At 38.1% G+C, this 23,312-nt stretch overlaps 1 protein-coding gene across 8 annotated transcripts in view; it reads left to right on the top strand.

Moving 5' to 3' along the window:
* Positions 1 to 401: 401 nt before the first annotated feature.
* The window catches only part of MEF2C (myocyte enhancer factor 2C), a 139,472-nt gene continuing 116,561 nt past the window's right edge, over positions 402 to 23,312 (top strand). For 2 of the 8 annotated variants that reach the window (XM_082075321.1, XM_082075324.1), the window contains exon 1: positions 13,087 to 14,427. The gene's annotated coding sequence lies outside the window, so the exon portion shown is untranslated. Of the gene's footprint in view, positions 599 to 10,072; positions 10,172 to 13,082; positions 14,428 to 22,421; positions 22,516 to 23,312 lie in introns of those variants that run through there. The other 6 variants (XM_082075318.1, XM_082075323.1, XM_082075320.1 and 3 more) reach the window with 5 other exon arrangements.

Below are 23,312 nucleotides of genomic sequence, written 5' to 3' on the forward strand. Positions count from 1 at the left end.
AAAAAAAAAAAAAAAAGTTTCCTTCCAGCCACAATTAACAGAACAAAACCCCGTCTTGTTCAGAGATTATTCTTGGAACACTGTAATTTTAACATCTATGTAAAGGAGGAAAGTTTTTTGCCACGTGCAAGCAATTTCACCTTCCCTCTCCTCGAAGAAGCGATTCCTGGATAAGACGACCAATTTGATATTTTCCATTTGAACTCGCAGCATACTTGGAAAAGGGGGGACGGCAGCACTGTGTTCGCTTGCCAGCGCTGACAAAGGTCTGCTTGTCAGTGATACCTTTTACAGCTAAATTTACTCGGGAGTGACAGAAGCAGGTGTACCTTGGCCTGCCAGACACTTGTGCCCCCGCATCACGCAGCCCCACAGGTCAGCAACCAAAGGAGAAAAAGCCCCAGGCTGCAGAGCAGAGGGTGAGTGAGGCAAAGACAACCCAAACTGGGGGGTTTCTCTTCAAAGCCAGCTGGTCTGGCTTTATTCTACAGGATTTTTTTTTTTTTAATTTTTTTTTTTTACCTGCCGGTTTGATCAACGCAGCCCTCAGCAGGTGCTGACGGGTACGACTTCCTGGAGAAGCAGAAGAAGGGCACTGGTGAGTTTTAATTGAGGAAAAAATATACATATTAAAATACAATTCTTAAGTCTCTGGAGTTGTTCTGCATGCTGTGGTGCTGGGTGATTCGGCTCCGGGCTGGTGGCTGAGCTTGCCATGCTTTCTTCAAGAGAAAGCAGATAAGCTTTGCAGCGTGCTTCGCATTTTACTTGATACAGTGCTTGATTTTTTAACTTCTGCTGCCAAGAAAAGTTTCTTGAAAGTGGCTGGGTATTTATAGTCAGTTTCTTTCAAACTGTTTCTATGAATCTGAAGGGAAAGAACATTGGGGGTTATGCGCAGCAACATCAGAAGCCAGGCAGCACTCCTTTAAAATAAATGAGTTGTCCTGGTAATTTCCAAATAAATACAAAGGGACCTGTTGTCTGTAGACTCTTCGTGGCATTTGGAGCTTCAGTGGATATTCCGGAGCCTTAGAAACTCCTTCTGAACACCAACTTAAAATTACTCTGTAATAAATAGGGGAATTAAATTAACAACATTTTATAAAACTCAGAAATTAGGGGGTTATCACACAAACTGTTGCCCTGCACTGCAGTGAAAAGGTAAATTAGAAAACAGAGGCCACATGAGAGCACTGCCTGGCATGAAACTTTTTAAAGATATCACGGATTTACATGATTTTCCTATTTTGAAAACCACAAATTATGACCGTGTCTGTATTCTTTAATTTGCGTAAAAGCTGGGAAACTAGACAAAGGGAAAAAAATATTTATTTTTCTACAACAATAAGATTTCAATTAATGTGAAAACGTAGGAAAATGTGACCACATGTTAAAATAAATATTTTGGAGGGAAGAAAAGCATTTTTATTATGATTTCTATTTCAAGAAGTCATTCTTTTAATTTCGTTTCACAGTATTCATTACAAATTGTTGTGTTAAATTGAAAACATTTATTTAAGCAAGTAAACAGACAGAAATCTTGACCATATGAATCTTTTGAGTAAACAGATTCCATGTTCACAATTCACATGCACTCCATGGAATACACTAATGGGAGAAAGCAATCGTATATCAATATACAGACTACTTCTGTAGTGGATATTCCCTGCGTGTCAAAATAATTGATTTATCAGCAAAGGACAGTCTAAGATTAGGCTGAATAATAATACCTCAGGCCCTTTTAAACTTCCCTGACCTGTGATTTTTTCCACCCAGGCTGCTCGGTGTGGGACCAGTACAGTAGACAGGGAACTCCGACCTCAACAGAGGCGGGTCAGGCCTTAATCCTTGTCCTTTTTCTTCATTTTATGAGACAAGAAAAGCACAGTAGAGATTATTTTTGTTCCTGGAATGTGCTATATGGAAATAATTACAATTTTGTTTGCTGCAAGAATATCCTTATATATGTGAGAATAAAACACCAGTAGAAGAAAACATTACTGGTCAAAGTATAAAGTAAACCCCTAAAGATACTTTCTTGGATGAAGTATGAAATATAAAACTAAACAAAAAAACCCCAAACTAGAGCTGCGTTTAAACTGCACAATGCCTGTAAAACGTCGCTGTTTCAGGCGTAACATTTGTAATGTATGGAAACCAAATCCCCTAAACAGTCGTTAAAACCAAGCACTGTTAAATCCAAAGACAGTAAATAGTAACGGCAGTTCCTAGAGTTAACTAGACATTGTACGTGCTACAGTAACCAAGAAAAACATATAGCCTTTGGTTTAGAGGCTTTAATTCTGTGTACTGCAAGTTAATCAACATTTTAATGTATTGATTTTAAAGGCTCAGAAACAGTAATTAATTTGACAAACTCCTGAATAATTTCATGGAATTCCTATTAGGTTAGTCTACCTTTCACTGCATTTGGGGAAAAGAATGCTTTGTAAAATAAACTTCAGTACAGAATGGTTTAGTTTTCTAGAAAAATATTTTTTTAATGTTGCAAAAGGTGCAGATTGCACGCTAGGTAATTTATACCATTAAGCTTAAATGAGTGTCCTTTATTGGTCTTTCTTATTTTTCTCATCATTGAACTTAAGCATATTAAGTGAAATACTAAAGTATTTCTATTATTAATGAAATATTGAGAGACTGAGAAATAGAAAAACCTTATTTAATTCACTGAAATTTTACTACTGTTTCAGTTAGAAACAGAATCAGCCCTAAAATGCCTGATACACTAATTTATTTCTGCACCAACTGTTCCCCACTGACTAGAGCTCTGCTGTCTGTTTTGTAAACTGGGGCAGATTATTCTACAACTATCTTTTTATCTATTTTATTTTTAAAAGCTACAGTCTAGCTCAGCTTTCAACCACATGTTTGTCTTTTCCAATAAATCCAAGCTTTAGTGTCAGGAAGACATCTATATTAGTTATTCCATAGTGCGTGTAAATATAAAATGGGATTTAACCACAAAGCTTTGGCAAAAATTGGAACTTAGTGACTCGATGTTGTGTTCTTCAAAAGTTAATTCAAGGCTTTTCCTACAGTGTTACATGGTATTTTCAAAGCATGTTGTGCCGCCTCCTTCTTTCACTTACACTGGTGAAAACTGGATACTTTCCATTGGAGGCAATGAAGTTGCATTAAGAAGTTAGATAAGATGAACGGCATGACAAAAATCAGAGGGGAAAAGCAGTGTGAATTGCCTTAATTACCACTTCATATATGAGCATTTAAGTTGTGCAAATTTTCCATTTTATATTTCTATTAGAAATTTAAAGTGTGTGCATATGTATGGATACACCTGCGTATATAAAGTGTGTATGTACATATATATAAATATGTGTATATAGGCTTTAAATTTATAATTATTCTTCCCTTGGTGCAGTAAGCAAAATCAAAATCTTATTCTACAGCGTACATATAACTTCCTTCATGAAGTTTTATTAGTTCATTTTTTTGTTTGAAATTTCATCGGTTGTCACATAGTCACACTGGTCTTTGCTCCTTTGGAAGCAACTATCGTTATGAGGCAAGATCTGAAAGCAATACTTAAGAAGTTTTCAATAAAGGCAACACTGCATTCTATGCATAACTCTAAAGTCATTGGATTCTAAATCAAGTTCAATAAATAGAACTTACAAAGGACAATTATCTAGATTTAAGCTAAGGTATACTAGTTTGGTGGAAATGTATAAAATAACTGCACAGAATGAACAAAACAGCAATTCATAGTTCAATCAGATGTTAATATAGCCCTGAAACATGACAGCATCTGTCAGGGCAAAAAAAATAAAATCTGAATAGTACAATACCAAACTGATAAAGATTAATTCAGCAAATCAAACCTTTCTGTAACTGGCTTGTGTGGTTTTTGGGTTTTGGCTGGTTAAGAAAAAAAAAAAAAAAAGAAAACAAAAAAAGGCTCTTCCCCAATAATTTACATGTCTTTCTATTTTCTTTTATTACTATACCAATAATGATACAGAAGTATACAAAATTGGTGGTTCCTACAGTTTTCACTATAGATATCTGCAGCATTGATTGTTTTTTCTTTGCTTTCTTATGTGGTGGCAGGATCCTCTCTACCTAATACAACTACATGCAAATAGCCCTTTCACCAGTATCAGTTCATCTCCTGAGTTTGAAATTATCATAGAAGAATGCTTGGAAATAACAAATTAATATCACATGCAATAATTAGAAAAATTAATGAAGACTCTACTAATATTGAGAAAAATAGAAGATACTGTGAAATAATCTACTTATGTATCAGGAGATTGTTCCTACCCTTGGAAAAGATATGGCTGTCCATTTAATTATGTGTCTTTGCACTAACCGACTTCATTAAGGAGTCAGTCCTCAACCACTATGCTTTTGGTAGCACTTCAGGTTCGAGACACATACAGCCTCACTGAAATGAGATTTTGGGTTGTATCTTTCCTCAGAAATATGAGGGAACTTGCTCGCACATCAGGCAAAGAAGTACTGGTTCCTTTGTTCCTGGGAGAAACTATTCTTCAAATAGTTTCAAAACTCCTGAGTTTAATCTGCAAAAAGGATGCAGAAACCTCTCACTGAATCTCACTTTAATCCAGAAATTCTTAACAAGTCTATCCCTATTAGCACGAGAGGGTTAGAGACACATTTTAGTTAGCGGTCAGTTCAAGAAGTTTCAATACATATTTGATTGGAGATTAATTGGTTAATAAAAAAAAAAAAATTGAAGTTGTCTCTGTCTCTGTCCTTACTTGTCTAACAAAAATAACAACCTCAATTTCAGAAACTCCTTCCATTTAGTAGCCAGGTTTCTTCTCCTTTAACCTTGTCAGTGTCACTGTCTGTAAAGTCATCGCCGAAATCGGATCTCACTGGTCTGATTGGTGCAGGCTTCTAGAACGTAACAGACCAGAAATGGGAACTCAAATCTGCCCATATGGCACTGGAGCCATGCAAAGATGCTCAGACTAGATCACACAACAGTAACATCAGATGAAATACATCTAAACCGAAGTACATATCCAAACATGACCTCTGAGGCTTAGTTTCCTTTTAACCTCGGTAATATCAACTTTTTAAAGTGCTTCCATGGGAAGACTCATAACCAATGACATCACAGCTGGAGGCTCATGGAAGTTTTAATATAGATGAACATAAGTGGCATAAGCACATCTAAAAGCTGACCTGGCTATTGTACAATTACATTTTATGGCCACAGAGGTTACAAGTTCTTCTTCACTTATCAACAAGAGCTGTCAACCTTCAAAAGGCCTCTCTAAAACATCTAATAAAAGTTTGATGTTAATTATTGTTTTGAAAACAGAAATATTAGTATTTCAGCATCACACAGAACATTTAAGGAGCAACGCTTGTGTTTGGAGCTGCTCAAATGCAAAACAAAAAACATTAATTTAGTAGTGAAGAGTTTACAAACACTTAAAAACAGTGCATTTTCTCTAAACGTCCAGAGAATAACCTATTACTTCATGATATCTGCATGCAAGCATATCCATATAAAAGTTTGCCAAAATACCTTTATCCCCTCATTCCATGTACTAATCTATTGTTATTGTATTCTATAGACAATTTATGCTGCAAATATCAGACAACATACTCTGCTACAACAGGCAGAACCACTGACCTTTAAAATTTATGTATCATTTAGTACAACTTTAGTTTCAGAAAGTGGTATACAATTTGAAATAGATGCAAATTGTCAGAGCAATAGCCAAAAAGCTGGGTGCTTATCTAAAATGTGTCTCAAAGTCATGTGGTACATTGGAATCTGTATCGGCAACAGGAGACGAAGGTGACCAATGTTTCTTTTACCCTTAGAGCAGGTTTGATCTGAATTTTGTTTGAATTGTGGCTATGGGTCTATCCAAAACAAATCTCGACTTTGCTTGGCCCTCAAAATTACCACGAGTTTCATTGTCTACACAGATGCAGATGCTGATCTAATTTGTAGCAGCTGCAGAATACTTAATTAAGCCTTTTCTGGCCATCTATGGCTGTCTGCTTCTGTATCGCATCATCATGCAGTGCAAGATAGACAAACGCTTGAGTGCCACACAATTAGCAAGGGGGTGCAATCATATTTTTTTGTTTTACTTTGTGTGCTTTTTGGCAAAGTATCTGAAAATATCACAATACCTTAGTCAGGCAATTTGATTTCAGGAAACTAGAAAAAATGCACAGCCTAAAAAAAAAATCCTTCCAGCCACCACCCGAACTTTTGAAAAAATGAAAGGAGACCACAGGGAGATTCTCTTTAATTAACTAGGAGCAATCACATGGACAAATAAATGTGGTGGCAGGAAGGAGAAAGGTGGTCCTTAATCAAAATGCTAGTTCTGAAACTTAATTTCTAGAAGCCTTTCTTCTTGGAGGGAATTGAGGGGAATTGTCCGAGCAGAAACTTCCTTTGAAATGACCAGCTAACAGTGAGGAGGTTTAAACCTTCTAAAGCTGCATAAATTAACAATGGAATACAAAGTTATCCTCCTCTGCATCAACTGTAGAGGTTGTGAGAGATACTGGAAGACAGAAAATTATTTTAAAGACAGGGACTCCCAGTGCTGTACTTTGCAGTTGGCAGGAACCTACCTGATCCCTTCTGTAAATTCCAGTGCCCCACAGCTGCTCTGATTTAGTCTCTGCTTGAACATGGGCCCTTCAGAACAAAGAGTCACCAAAGCTCAGCACGTCTCCCTCCAGCGTGATCTTCTGTATTAGCACCCGAGCTGAGTAGTACAGATATTGTATTTCTTGGCTGACGGCTGTTTAATAATCTAGGTAGACTTTAAACACAGTTGTATTAAACCACAAGATAAATTACACTTCCACCAAATGCTTTGCTTTAAAACAAACAAAAAAAAAGAAACAAAAAAACAAAAAAATTTATGTTCCTGAGGTATGTGAAGGTGCTGAATAATCAGACTGATGAACAGCAGTTCAAGAAATTACATTTTCTTCAGATACGTTCCTGCATTTAAAACCTATTAAGATGATGAACTGATTCCAAATTTCCACTCTAAGCTCGTATTTGATCTATTTTTATGTTTTTGCATAGGAAAAAAAGCCCATTTCACTTTAAATTTCACCTAATTAACCTCATGTCAGAAGAGAAGGGGGGGGCAGAATTGAAACTAGTTACTGAGATTTTTGAGTTTGTCTGAGGCTAAAATTTCACTTGCTGATTTCTGATCGGCACTGAAGAACTTCAAAACCCTCAACACATTTCTTCCACGCAAGTCTAGACTCACATTTTTGGAGTCCCTAAATCCCAACAGGAGAAAGGTTAGTAGGTTAAATTCTTCCTTTAGTTACACGTCAGTAAGATCATTGACTACAAGTGTTGTCCTCCCAAAATATATGTGTGTATATATAAACTATATACATTGGGTGGAATGTTGTCATAGGACCATGAGGATATTTGAATATCTCACAGAGAGACAGTGGCTGGTACAGGAACTGCAGTTACGACATATTCAAAGATGAATTCTGAGGCAGGAATAGGATCTGGGTGGCCCCTGATGTAGGGCCAAGCTTCCATTTTAGGGTCTCATCTGAAACGTGTCAGAGCACATCGGATTTCAGCAGAATTCAGGGGACTTTGGATGCAGTACATGAGCTCCACAGCATCCCTGTTCCACGCCAAGCACGTGATTCAACATTTCTATGGCTGTTAACCCCTTCAGATGCAAATTCAGCCTCATTTTCAAACAAATGACAGACCTTTAGTATTAGCCCATTTCTAAAAAGCACGTGTGGCAAACAAAAGGAGTGGTTATCACTGGGTCCAGATCTGATTCTAATATTATTCCGTAGTGTCATTCACAAAGTAATAAATACTGTTTTTACATTTTTAGAACAATTTTAGTAATATATTATCTTTGAAAGAAAACATATTGTTGTTACCCCCTATGTCTAGTTTTAAAACTCTGTTAAAAAAAAGAAACAAAACAAACATTACAGTAAAGAAAATTCTTAGATAAAAATAACCTTTGGACAACTGTTTATGAGATATTTAAAGGACAATATCAACTTGCAAACTACAGTTTCAGAAACTGCCTTTTGCAACAGTGAAACACTTTAGATTACTAGAACTGGATCAATTTAGCAAAACAAACAAACCCCCTTTTGTTGTTGACTTAGTGCATTTGGCAGCCTTTTTCCCCTCTACAATCAGCCTCTTCCCTGCAAAGGCCCTTGAAAATATCATCAAGGGAGCATGAAAAAATCTCAATTTTTTTAAAAAAGGGGGCACTGAAAAAACAACTTTCTAAAAGCCTGGAAAGTAACAGATAATGCCCCAGATTAGCCTCCGTCCAAGCTCTCCACTGAAACCAAACAGAATTTATGCTATCTTCCCAGATACCACTACACCCCCTCCCGCCAAGGCCACCGGGACACTCCACGTGGCCAGTGAGACAACGAACGTCCTCCCACCACCCCCATCCCAGCATCAGCCAACCAATGGTTTTACCTCCACCAGCCTTGTCCCTGCCCAGTGCCACATGTCCCCACAGTGCAGCCCTCCCCGCACACCTCTGCACCCCCATCACTCACCCCTGCTGTGCTGGGACCCAGCCTGGCCCTGGACAAGGCTCTGGGGAGACCTTATTGTGGCCTTTCCATACTTAAAAAGTGGCTGATAAAAAAAACATCAGGACAGATTTTTCAGCAGGGCCTGTTGTGATAGAACAAGGGGTGGTGGTTTTAAACTAAAGGAGGGAGATTCAGGCTGGACATGGGGAGAAATTTTTTTGTACTGAGGGTGGTTAGAGCCTGGCCCAGGTTGCTCAGAGAGGTGGTGGATGAACCATCCCTGGCTGGACGGGGCTCTGAGCACCCTGAGCTGGTGAAGATGTCCCTGCTCATGGCAGGGGGGGAACTGGGCGAGATGGAAAGTTCCCTTCCAACCCAAACTACTCTGTGACTCTATGACCCACAACCCAAGGCCTTCACAGACTGTCCTTCAGCCTCCCAAGCCACTAACACTCATTCTGCAGGAAGATGTGCCAGGGGAGGGTCAGTTGGACATTCGGAAAAGGTTCTTCACCCAGAGGGTGCTGGACACTGGAACAGGCTCCCCAGGGAGGTGTCACGGCCCCAACCTGACAGTGTTCAAGAAGAGACTGGACAACATCCTCAGACACACGGTGTGACCTGTGGGGTTGTCCTGTGCAGGGACAGGAGCTGGACTCGATGATCCTTGTGGGTCCCTTCCAACTCAGGACATTCTATGAGTCTATCATTCTAACCCAAAGGCTGTGGAAGGTTTCAGAGGGTTCAGCAGGGCTGGGCCACCCGGGACTCATTCATTCTTTGCCCCATTCTCCCCACGCCACTGCAATTCCCATCTGGTTCAAATGGGGGGGATTTCGCTGCTCCTCTCTAACCACAGTGGGACCACTATTGCTGCCCCCTGCACACAGCGGGACACTCAGCCCCTAGACATAAATAAGGGAATAAATGAATAAAAGTCCAAGGTAACGTGTCCGGAGTGCAGAGAGTGAGATGGTCACCCCTCCAGAACCAGGGCCACCCCCTTGTCACAGGTGTGCAGAAAAACAGGACTTTGGGTTTAAAAAAGGGTCTCCTGGAGTTATTTTGTGTTGCCCAAGGAGATGCTTCCATGGGTGGTGGCACAGGATACAGCTGTCCTTAAAAGAAGAATTCATGTCAAGCTTTAACATTTTACCATTTTGCTTTTAAATTGTTGTTTGTTAAACAATGAGATGGCTGCATTTTTCAAAAGCCATGCAAATAATTTTCTAAGCACCAGTTGGAGGATGAATACTGTCCAAGATCAATAGTTTTGTAATTTTATTGGTGGTGTGGCATCCCTAAGGTAGGATTCAGGTAGAATTTATTACAGCTTCTGAAAACGTCAAGTTACTTACAAATGATATTCGTTTTAGGCCTAAGTGCACATCAGTAAAGACTCGTATTCTTTTTATAGAAATTGTTTTGTAAATCTCTTTAAATATATTTAAGTACTATGGGTTTGCATTTTAATAATACACTACTTTTGTGCTTTTAAACATCTAAGGTGCCGAACAAGAATTGTAAACTGTGAAGTAACTACTATGGGAAAGATTAAGTAAAGCATTGGAGGCGGATGATTTTGACAATAAAGAGGGTGTATGTGGTGAGTGTTTAATATTTATTGCATTTAATATTACAAAGTACTATTTATTGTTTCCAGATTTAATGTTAAAAGCAAGGCCTGGAGAGCAAGCTCTGCTGTATTGTGTGCTTACAGGTACACGTTTGACAAAGGCTTTCTGTAATCATTGCTTGATGTGTATAACACCATTTTAGTAATGGCATGCCATTTTATTTGAAGTTCATGTGTCAGCTGTGCCTACCTTGCAAATATTTTTTTGCAATTAAATGATTTTGCAAAGAATCATGTACATTTAAGCTCTTTGCAGTGGTATACAAAGCATTTAAATTGTGCTACCGGAATATATATCCTATTATCTTTGAAATTATCTGAGTTTACATCTTTTGTTCATTATAAAAGCATATGGATTGAGGGAATATTCTGAATGAATGAATGAAGAACAAAATGCAGTACTGTTGAATAATCTTGTGGGGTAGATTAATCTATAGCCTCGATTTCTCTCAGGGTGGGTTGCTGTGGCAACCGCCCCAGCTCACTTTAAAATAATTTTGTAAAGCTCACTTCAAGCGCTGTACCCAGCGTGGGCCAAGTTTAAAAGCAGCCAGACATGGGAAGAAGTGTTATACTGTGTTGCTCTTACAAGATAGGGAGGTGGTGGAAGAGAGTGAGGCGTGGAGTGGAGTGGGGTTGAGCAGAACTTTAAACAGAAAATAGAAACAAAGCCATCCCAGGGTTAAGATGCAAAGGAGGTGGATCATTTCATAGTAACCTCACTGCTTTTCAATTTAAACACCGGTAAAAGAGGTAAGCTGGCAATCTCATTTCTCCTAAGGGAAAGATATATTCTGCATCCACAAAAGAACAAAAACGGACTTTGATAATCATCTTCAAAGGAACGTTACCTTGAGATAATCACACTTGCAAGAGAGAGAGATACTTGGGTACACACTTCACTCTTTGATAAAACTTTGTAGATCTGATTTTATAATTTATTACACTTTGAGTGATGTTTGATTGTTTAAAACGTTGCCGGCCCCAGGTGGTGGATTAAGAAAAAAACAGACCTACACATGATCTGTGACCAGCAAAAAAGAGCCGATTTGAGTCTCGTGCCAGAAATTTGAAAAGGATGCATTTGTGGAGCATCAGTACAAGCACAGACAACAGAACAAAGGTTTTTCACTGTTTGAAATTATTCCAGATTTTAAAATTAAATGCAGCAAAAGAGAGGGAAAAAAAAATCCTAAACGCTTCAAAAGATACTGCAGAAATTCATGCCTTATCTAACCCTGAGATGAGTGGGAAAGCCTGATCCCTCCCCTTATATCTGTTTGTCCATCTAGCATCTGAACTGTTTTAAAAATCAAGGTGTCCTTTACACAGATTTGATGAATTGTATTCATGACAAAAACTTGGCATGGTTTTAAGGTACTCCAGTATGTGAAGGTCACAACTATTTAAAGATTAGACCACAAGTGCCCACACGGAGGTGTAGTAGATGTGCTAAGCTGCTGTATACTTCTATTTTCTGAAATACTTGCCTACTCTAATAATTGCTTTCAAGATATGACGGTGTTCATGTTCTGTCTCGCCAGTTGAAGGGCTGTGTTACCAGCTAGCCAAAACCCGAAAACTTACATATCCTGCACAAATTAAAACAGACGACAGTCATTTTCAATTAGATCACGAGAGTGTGAAGTCTTAACACAGGTTTCTATTTTTTTGCCACTAAGAAATGTTACTAGATAGTTGGGGTGCCGTGCTACGAGACCGAAATTGTCTGCAGAAGAGGCATAGGAAGGGTACAACCTATGTCACTGTTTCATATTCTTTCCTGTTGCACTTCATGCCAGACTTGAGGCTGAGTATTTCTTCCCCGATGTTATTCGGGCTCCTCTGCCGAGCATTATGTGCCTCTCACCGCCGTGTACAGTGTGTTTGGCTCATGTCTGGCTGCCTGGTGGCTTTAGGCGCATCATTATTACTACTGTTGTTGTTGCGGGTGCATTTATAGCACGTAACTGTCTGTCCATTGGGAGTTGTCCACTCTGCATCTAAATCTCACCCAGACAGAGCAGGGAGCGACGAGAGCCGAAGTCACAAGGGGTGTTGTCTAGGGATCTGCATTGAGAGCAATTGCAGGGTGCTTGTTAGATCTGCTTGAGCTTCATTTTGCTCCGACTGTGCTTTGAGCATCCATGTTTTAAGAAGTACAGTTGAAGTGAAAAGGCATTTATTCACTGTCAAATACAGAACTTCGGAAGTAGGTCAGTGGCCCAATGAGATGCTTATAGGGGAAGACTGCAAGACCAAGGACTTGCATTAAAATAAACCAAATATGTATTTATCACTGTTGTTTGAATTCAGTCGCTTGGTTTTATCATGCGTGCTGTTCCTATTTCCACTACCTTAATCTATCATAAAAATAATGGTCTGTGCCTGTATAAACTCCCCTGCTGCTCTCGAAGGATGGTAAAAGTTGGCTATCTACATAGAAATTAAGTATCTGCAAAGTCGCAGTTCTACTCACAAATTATTGCATGTGGATTCAAACTCCCATACAGCAAAGTCCTTTCAGTCCGGTTCTAAAAGCAAATGAACCTATTTAAAAAATAAATAAATAAATAAATAAATAAATAAATAAACAAACAAAAATCCTGTCCTTTTTAGACAGTCTGCTGGTAACGCTGCGTTTCTGTGGGTAAATCTGACAAGAGACCGTCTCCAGCAGCCGGTGTGACCGGGACCCATGCGAGGGGGCCAGCGCGGTTGATCTACCCAGCGTTTCCCTTTGGGGAAAGGTGGGGTTTTTTTGCCCCAAACTTCGCCGCCGGGATGGCTCCCGCCGGGCCAGCCGCGGTGGGGTACGAACCCTGATGGAGTTTGGGAAGTTGGGCAGCTTGGTAGACGGGAGGGCTCGGGAGAAGGAGCTCGGCAGAGATGGGGGGGGAGTCCCCCGAGGGGGTGGGATTGCCCGGGGGGCCCCGGTCAGCGGCGACAGCGACGATGGCCGCTGGTCCGCTGTCCCCAATCCCGCCCTCCCCTCCCGCGGTGCTGGCCCGAAGCCGCCCCGGGAGGTGCGGGCGAGCGAAGCGGTGTCTGCCCCAAGGGTGGGCGCGGGTGTGGCGGGGATGCGACACTTTGGGGACGTTTCCCCAGCCCCTCAGTTTCCCGCACGCCGGCTCCGTCTCTCCGTTACCGGGGGGGAGCGGGCGGCCGTGCCCGGGCTGAGCGGCCGCAGGGGCGGCGAGGAGCCGCGGAGCCGGGGCTGCGCGTTCCTGACAGCCCCCTCGCAGCAATCCTGATCCTCCTCGGGCTGCTGAACCTCGCCGGGAACTGGGGGGGAAAATAAAAATAAATTTTAAAAAAAAAAAAAAGAAAAAAAAAAACACGCACCGGCTCGCCGTGTTGTCTTCGCTCGGGGATAATAAAGGATTGTCATTAGGTTCGCGTGTGGCAGATGCCATTACCCCCACCGCAAAACTAAAATTAGCAAAATGTCAGGAATGGAAAGATTGATTCGCCCAAGATGCAATTATCATTTAAAAAGTGCTTGATTGAGGTGCTGATGTTCAGTGATTTATTCTGCATACCATATACATAATTAAAGTAGTGTAGTGGAGTAATTTATCAATCTAGTTTAGACTAGAGGGGCAAGGAAGGGAGCTGCTGCCGCTGCTGCTGCTCTATGTTTGTTTTATTAAAACGCTTTCGGGATCTGATCCCGCCCCCTTTTTGCAAGAGTGAAACTGATTATTTCTCCAGCTCGGGAGGAGAGAGTCATTCGTTTGGGATTGTGGGAGAGAGAGAGAGAGAGAGAGAAATAGAGACACGGAGAAGGAGAAGAAGAGGGAGGAAGAGGGGAGCGAAGCAGAGAAGGACACCTCATCACGCGTGTAGTCCGAACCCCTTCCTCGCCTCCCCCTTCCCCTCCGCGATGTTACAAAGCCTGTGAGCTGCTCGCCTTTTTCCCATTCGCCTGCTGTCACTTCCTTCCTGGACGCTTTCAGGACGAGTCCGGTTACTTTTAATCCGACCAGCAGCTCAGCCACTTTCTCCTCCTCCTCCTGCCTGCACACACACACACACCCCAGACATCTTCTGGCTGCTTATTGGATTGACTTTGAAGGTTGTGTGTGTGATTCAAGGAGGCTGCATGTTGAACCAGGTGGTGAATATTTAAGGCTGGAAGAAGTAAAGGGATTTTTGCTTTTTCCTATGAAAGGAAAATATCTCAAGGACTAGTCTGATCATCCAAACAGCTAAATGTTTATAATGTAAGTACATGTGAAATTCAGCATCGGAGTAAATTAGAGTGGGCATGGTATAAAAGCCCTATGTGCATTTGCTGTTGCATTTGGAGAATGTATCAATCGTGTGTGGAGTGGGATTGAGATTGCTTGCAGGCTCTTTAAGTGTATGATTGCACTATCAATTGCTTAAAAGTAACTTTTTAGACAAGTAACAGAGTTAAACCACTGTCTAGTAAATTACTGCTGACTTGTCTCCATCAGTGTCATAAGTGTTTAAACTTTGATGAAGTTAGTTTACATCATTTGTGTGCTTGATCTTGTGAAGTGTTCGAAGCTCATTTGATTTGAATAGTTCACCTAATGCTATGACCTTGTAGTGCTTGCACCCTGATTTATCAGACTAAGGAAACAATTAATTTTGAATCAAATGCTCTTAAACTGCACTGTATCATAGGCTTTTCAGTTCTGGAGTTTAGGTAATGCATGCTCACAAGTGTTTAACTTTGCGCATCTTTCATTTGAATACTTGTATTTGAGATGGAAAGACCCCTGGCATTGATGTGGGAATTTAAGTCATAGGCTGCAAACCTCTTTTGGAATACCATGCTTTGGTCTTTACATAGGACTTTGAGTAATCTTTATGTTTTTTAACACAAAAGAGGAGAGCTAATCAGCCCTACAAAACTGTCTGGTCTAGTTGCAGTACAGTTACTTACAGGCTAAGATAAAGTTTAATGTAAGTGAGAGACTTATAAGACTATTGGTGCATTATGTAACTGTGATACTTAGAGTTTCCCATAAAACTTAGTGTGACCTTCTGTCAGCCTGAAAAAAAAAAGCAAGTACTAAGACAAACTAATAATTCCTTTCCTCAAAGAAACAAACAAACAAAAAAGCAGCACAATGCAAAACAAAACTTAATGAATCACTGTGGGAACCTAAGCATTGTCTTTTATAGAAGAACTCTATTTTCTTTATCATATATAATAATTATTATTAGGAAATACCTGTATTCTGAAATTAAATACTGTAATATACAACTTAAGACTAAAGATTTAAGAGAATTAAGAAGAGAAAGGCACTTTGCCAGTATTTCACTGGCGATAAGAAAAGAATTGTCTTGACACAAAATGCATTTTCCGAGCACATATCTGATGATCAGCTTAATGGCAAATGTCCTAGTTTCATATCTTTACTTTAAAAGAACTACAAGATGGACGATAAACCAATTATATTAGATACAAATGTGACTAGATTTCATTTATTGGCACTATCCTGGGTATTGTGGTTGAGGAGTAGAGATGTTTATATGGAGTATAATAACTCTAATCCCTAAAGGCTTGGCAGGGCATGGAAATAAAACCACCTGTGAACCAGTCCTAACCTCGGTGTTACATACATACTGATTTCCAGTTCAAACGCTCAGGCAAATGGCCACTTTGGGGATTTATTATTTTGTAAACTGTTTTTGTTACATGATTTTAGGCACCTAAGGTCAAGTCAGAAAACCTGCAAGACTTTCTTTATGAGTTTTGAAACACCTATTATATTATTCTTTCTCTAGTAATGAATATGTAATTCATATTGAGTCTAATTCTGAAGTCTCTGCTCACACTTAAGTCTCTTTGGAAGTAATGGAAAAAATATTTGAAGAAGAACTTAAGGGAATGGTCCTTTATCCAGAGTGTCTGTGTTCTTTGTAATACACATCCATTTATTTTAAAAGAACTGCTGTTTATATGTATTTTTACTAATATGCCCAACACAGTTAGTGTGAGAAAATAGTTCTGGGACCTGAACATGAGCAAACTGGTCCCACGGAGAATGCTGAGAGTGCTTGTATGAAAACGCACAAGTCACAGGAATAACGATTCACAGGATCAGGCCCTGAGGAGACCTGAACCTCCTGCCTGTCCCACAGCTCTCTTAGGATAGACACATAAATAATGACACTTTAAATGTCCTATAAGTGAATCCAGGAATCAGATATGTCTGTATCCTCTTAAGATTACTTGATCAAGAAAAAAGGAAACTTAGGCTTACGAGCCTTATAGAAATTGGTACTAAATTATTAATATTGTCTGAGATTAAGTCTTTTAGATCTATGTTTCTGATCTGATAGTTTTGAATGTCATTAAGAAAAGTCATACAAATACTTCCTTACTGTGAATTTTCTTTCAATACAGGATAAGAAAATTTTTCTTGTGTTTTTTTCTATAAACACTCTTAATTTGTATATCCACAGCATGTACATTCAAAACCAGTGAGACGCCTCTGTGAAATAGTTTTGTTTTTTAAAACATCTAAAATATTATAAAGAGAAATGAAGAGTTCTGAAGTTTTCTCCAAAAGTTTACTCCTGAAAGATTTTGATAGCTCACTATGTAGTACATAAATATAGCTACATAGAAACTTAAAAACTGAGCAGAAGTTGTGAATAGAACACTTTTTGTGAACTTCATTTCTTTTCATTTTACTTTTCTCTGTAACAGGTTAATTTATTGTTCACCAGAATAGTTCATTTCTTCAGAGAGCTAAGAATGTTTCTACAACTTATTGAGCAATAAGTCATTAACTGTTATTAGGTGCTTGAAAGAATAAGCATTTGGTTTTTGATATGTACACTCCATTTTTACCTGTTGGACAACATTATTCTAAATTAGATGATAATTTATCCAAAAATCAAGTAAGGTGCAGTGGAATTCTTTTGAAAACACTGATTATGAAGATGAACATAATTAAGGTGCTGTATAATTTCAAGGAGTTTCCAGTCTCTGCTTCAGCATTTTGAAGTATAACCAAAGCAGTTATATTTGTGATGTATTTTTAAATTTTTTAATTTTTTGCTCCATACTATCAGCAGAGAGATTTTGCGATGTCCTCATGTGGGCTTTATAGCGACTTAGGTATAAAATACAAAAAAAAAAAAAAATATATATATATATATATATATATATATATACATGTAATTCTGAACAGCTAGAAAACTTAAGGCTTAAGAGTAAGGTTAGTATTCTGGTATTTGAAAAGGATGAAAATAGAGTTTTGGATCTTATTTCAGAAACAAAATGGGCTTAGAAGGACTCTGGTTAGCAAACACATCTGATGGTGCAAATGAAAAAATGGAAAAATTTATTTTTAATTTTCTGTTTTTAAAAGGAATTATTTGAGTCCTCTGACCAGTTCTAAAGTAATTTTCTCAGAACTGATGATCAACGCTGCGCATGGACAGGTGATTAAAAGCTGGTGTCTTCAGCCCCCCACTTTAATCTCACTGTCTCATTGACTAAGGTGCAGTAGAGCTTGTCTATTCACTCGGATCTGTCATCTTTAGGAAATCAGACCAGCTTATAGAGGCGATTCACAAAACCAACAGTGACAACAAAGTCTTATGTGCCTTACAAAAGAAGGATTAGGCAGTTCACATGTCATTTTGATTGGGCAGAGATAAAAGCTGATTGCTGCAGCACGGCAAGGCACACTTCAATTTCAATTGATTATTTTATAGGACAACTATAACTATGTTGCTTAGTCATCGTTAAACACAATTTGAAGGAAGGAAAACTCGATTTTGACATTAGTGGTTTCATATGGCTTTATAGGAGAAGGTAGAGCCACTTGTAGCACTCTTATACACATTTAAAAAGCACTGTTTAATTCACCACTTTTGAGACATTTATTTAAAATGTAGTAGATGATTCTCCTGGGATTTTTTATAACACATTTTTGCATAGGTGATATCCTGTGATAGCAATTAAAAGTTCTTAAAAGTGCCTAGGACTATACGAAATTCACTGCAATTACCCTATTAAGAACTTATGTGCAGAGGAGAGCACATAAAGCATGTCAGGGATTTGCAGATTTATCAAAAAGGACAATATTGATTAACAAGTCACTCAGTTTATTCTATTATTTTAAAAAATGTAATGTGATGTAAAACTATATGTTGCATATGTGAACAAAGTGGTCTAGTTTGAAAATAGTTAGGAAATAAAATATTATCCCTATATTATTAAATATGTCATTTATCAATGAGAATAGAAACTTTCAGCTATTTGCATAATTTAGTTATAATGTACAGCCTTTAACATTTGGAAGTATAAAACTTCCAAGCTGATAACTTCTATGTTAATTTCTTACCGTTTTTCAAAAGAACTCTTTTTTTTTACCCAACTGATGCCTCCTAGTGTTTCACATAATAAAACACTAATGAGTCAACCATAAATGTAAACATTGTTTTTTTCATTGTCCTCGTCTTACATGATGCATAAAATTAATATTTATGTCTTTAATTTTGTGTGTGTTATTATAATCAGACAGGAAGCTCCTGTAAACTCAAATGTTTCACCTTAATGGACACTAAAAGCACATTTTGATTTTCTTTCATTCTGGCTTTGCCTAGCTATATTTTGAAAAGTTTAATTTATATGTAAAATACATTATGCTTTTTCTCCTCTTGTTTCCTATGTGTATTACACTAACTTCTCAACAATGTCTTATGAGGCTTTAATGGGAATTTTTAAAAAATTCAGTAGGATAACGTTTTGAAAAGTAAGCCCTTGGAAACAGGCAATAAATGCAGTTATAGAAAGGCTGGAAATATACTGAAGTACCTCACGGCCAAGTAAGATGAAAAAGACTAGTCTGAGACAAGCTCACTCATTACAGACAGTCCTTAAAGAATAGTTATCACATTTTGTAGTTGTTCCTGGTTATTCTACTGCTGAATAAGCAAGAAAACTGTATTAGCACAATCTTCAAATGTTCAAAATGCACACCTTACCCTTTTGATTGTAGATGTGGACAATCAATACTTTTGAAAAGGAATTTGTGTATGCAAAATATTGAAACAAGGCTTGGAGTGGTAAAGACTGAAATATAGTGTCCTTTTCTTACAGGGTCAGTCTGGCCATGTAACCCCTGAATACCTGAAAAAACATTCATTTATATTAGAATTATATCATACAGCAGATTTTGTTTGTTTGTTTGTTTATTTGTTTGTTTTGATGAGGAGTTGTAATTTTCAAAAAGTTACCTAGCATGAGTGTGACAAAATACAATTTATGGGCCCCAGCTGTATATTTGAACTGTCAGGAACAGTCTTCAAATGATAAAGAAGCAGCCAAGACTGAGTGCACTTTTGCACATTTTAATGTCACAGAGTTTTATGTAAAGTATGAGATCAATTTAATGATGACATTGGAAATATAGCCTGTTATTCTAAGACTTTCAAGAAAAGCAATGGAATTCTTAGGTACTTGTTCTAATAAGGAAGTTTTAAAGAGAAATAAAAGGATTTTGCAATTAAAAATCATAAGTTTAACAGTTAATATGGGTGATAAAAATTTGTGTCTTCTTCTCAATGCATATATGGTAAATTTAGGTGTCTGCTTACCGTTAAAATGTTTGTTTTCCACTGAATACAGAGAGTTAAATCTCAGTCATGGAATGTAACATTTGGTTTTAGCATGTATAAAAAATGCAGTTTTTAGAATTGTGTTCTACCATCAGCTCTGTTATTATTACATTTTTCTCTGGTGAGTTTTAAACTGCAAAGAGACCTTTCTGAGATCTACTATTTATTTCAACCACTGAACACCAGATAGTATCCTAGCCTTTAAACTTCCTTGCATCGTGAAAGTGTTTCAAAGTACATAGATGGCACCTGTTATTCAGCCAGGAAAGCTAACGTGCAAAAGTGATAGAATTTTCTCATAGACTTATATTGCTTCTTCCTTTGCAAAGAGAAAGTAAATTTGAAAGAGAAAAGAATTTTTAAGGCGATTCAAGTGTGAGACTATTATTTTGAAATACAGCTAAACAGAACTGCACTAAGCATCTTTTTTTCTCTTTTTTTTTTTTTTTTTTAACATATAAATACATTTAGATTACAGAAATAGCAAATCCTAGAAGGACATTATTTGTCTTATTTGACCTTTTTAGGTCTGGATAAAGTATTTGGGAATCATTTATTTTAACATTGTATGGAATGAACCCTCGTTCAAGATGGATTCAGTAGTCACACCAGTGAAGTCTGTGGCCTCGGCCTCTTTTGTCGTCCTCTGAACAGGTGACTTTACAGTCACCTGCTTCAGCAGAGCTGATGTCCTTATCTCCACCTGGTGCCACCTTCCTCAACATTGGAGCACTCCAAGAGCTCAAGCGAAGAGCGGTCTAGAGATCTTGGCCAATACAGCCCGTCCTGGGAAGCCAATATCTGCTGCCTTTGTTTAAGTTGGCCATAAGGCAGCCCACAGATTAGGGACAGGATGGAACAGATGGCATAAAGCTCCTCTGCCTTCCTTTTCCCAGGTTATAAACCACTGCTGATATGAAACTTAAAATCCAGCGTAACTGGTCTTCTCCGACTCTTATTTCTCCAGCTGTTTAATTGATTAAGTGAAGTTCATCACAAAAAAATTATTATTAACGAAATGCCAGTGCAAGAATTCACCTCAAACATTACTGTCTTTTATCTCTCATCCTGCAAACACAAGATGTACAGTTAGGTAAACTGAATTAGAAATAACATTATTTATGTTTGCATTTATAGATACATGATACATGCCATTTGTGGAGCCCATGCTCAGTTGAATTTCACTATTTACTTTCAAGCAGTCAATCAATAGCCGTTAGCAAAGTATGTACAAAGGACAAGGAGGGAGGATTGTGAAATTGTTTATAAAACATATCTGCAAAAGTAAATATAACGCAGAACATTTTCCACGTGAAACACTACTTCTAGTAATATAAATAAAAGGTAGCATAGTAGCATGTGCTATTTATTTGATTTCTAACAAATTTGTCCCCTTACTGACAAATATATTGTGATATTCCACATAATGGTGCATTGTTTTAATTCAAATAATTTCATTATTGTCAGATCATTACAGAAATTAAAATGTTCCAGAACATATCCACCAGTGTAAGAAGCCAGACCGCGTCGCTTTTCACTTATAAATTCCATAACAGACTTCTCAGTGCAGATTGTTTTAAATCATTTCATTGAGGCTGGGTGGGAAAACTGTCCCTAAAACGAGGAGGTGTCGTAGAGAAATGACAGGACACTGAGGTTCTGTCGCTATCCCATCCCCTTCAGATGCATTTTGGCTTTGGACACGTGCTGCCCAGAGCTGCCCGTGTGGTTGCTGTAACTCTCAGGAATGCATGGACAGTTCGTAAAGGAAATTAATACAGTTTGAGGATACTCCATTAAACCAGCAGGAGACAGTATGTTCTCTATGCTTATCCTCAGGCCTGCTTTATCTCTGTCCATCTGTGTCCTCAGTGTTGCTAGTTGAACTCAAAACCTTAATCTTGCAGGTTTTTTCAAAGAAAATTCCTGTTGAAGTGTTTAGAATTCAACTTGCTGTGAATGATCCCTAATTGTCTCAGATGCAGGGCAGTGGTCTTAACAAATTAATAACAATGATTCTTTAAATGTGTTAGATACCCACAAGGAACTGATATTTTAAGCAGTATTTGATGAGAACCTATTATGCACACAGAATCCTGGAGAAGTGGTCAGTTTTTCCCTTATCTTGCTTAAATGTGTAAAATACAGGCGAAGAATTGATATAGTCGCCGAATGTGAAAAAATCCAGCTTATTACCCCACTGCAATATATGAAATAAGTGTGAAACTGCACACTTACCAAACTTCGGCGTGACACATTTTTTATGTCAGAATATTGAGCCAGGGAATGCATCCTTGCAATGGCATACAAAATGTACAGCTTCATCCAAAACACACACACATAAAATTTAGAGATCAGAAATATGACCGTAAATGTTCAAAAAAGCCTATGGATTCACACGGTCATTTAAAACCAAATAGGATGAAGAAAAATTTCTTTAATGTTCTTGGGAGCACACATTTAAAAAACAATATAACCCACGTTTATTGGATTACTATTGATCTTAGGTATGTGACCTGTTCTTAGCAGTTGGTAATAATTTAAAGTTACATTTAAAAATAAGTATTAACTGAATAATAATATTCCATCTTTTTCTTGAAAGGAAACATGATGGAATGATTGACAAGCTACCTAATTAAACCAGAACTGCCCATAATTTCATGTACAGAAATGGAGAATGCCTACCTATATCCTTGGTAGGTAGAAATCTGCATATCTTGACTGCGATAACAATGGGATCTGGTGCTTCAGTTTTGTTGTTGATGTTGTATTAAAACTATTCTGCTTAGCACAGAAACAGAAGATTATTCTTCTACATTTCCTATAATATTCTTGGCATACAAGTTGAAAACTGGACTAATATTTTTGTGTTTTTTCCAAAACTTGATGTTAACAAAGCAAAGTGAGAATCTGTCTTTGGTACAAGTTCCAGTACTTAAATCGCCTTCCAGAACATTCCATTTAGTTCAGTTATGGTTCCAGCAGATATTGTCACAAGCTCAGTATTACATTCTGTGGTGATCAGCAGAACAGTCAGCTTGAAGGCATCCTTAGTGAGTGCTGTCTTTTCTGGAATTTCATGTTTTTAAAAAACATATCAGGGATAAGATACGGCAGTAAGAAGCATAATGCAAATCCTTATAACAAATGCAAAGAAAGCAATAGACTAAGTGGTATTTTTATGTGGTGTTTTAATGTTATTAGGATTTTTTTTTCCCCTGCTTCTGTAGAAAATCCTTATTTGGGAGCACAAGGAGTTCTTAATGGAGGAAGAGTATGTTCTATATTGAATTTTTTTTTTCTTTTCTTTTTTTGTCCCTTAATAACAATATGAAGCAATATCTGATGCAGCAAAGAGGCATGACACAAAAGAAAGATATTCTGGTCTGTTTTGAAGAGCAGTACTTGTCATGTATCTGGACAAGTGGTGATTTTCTGGTGCTGCCTTCTGTTACAAGTTGCTAAATTTCATTTGTAAAGCAGTAGCACTGTG

This window comes from Streptopelia decaocto, assembly GCF_964273445.1.
Source record: "Streptopelia decaocto genome assembly, chromosome: Z".
NCBI lineage: Eukaryota > Metazoa > Chordata > Aves > Columbiformes > Columbidae > Streptopelia > Streptopelia decaocto.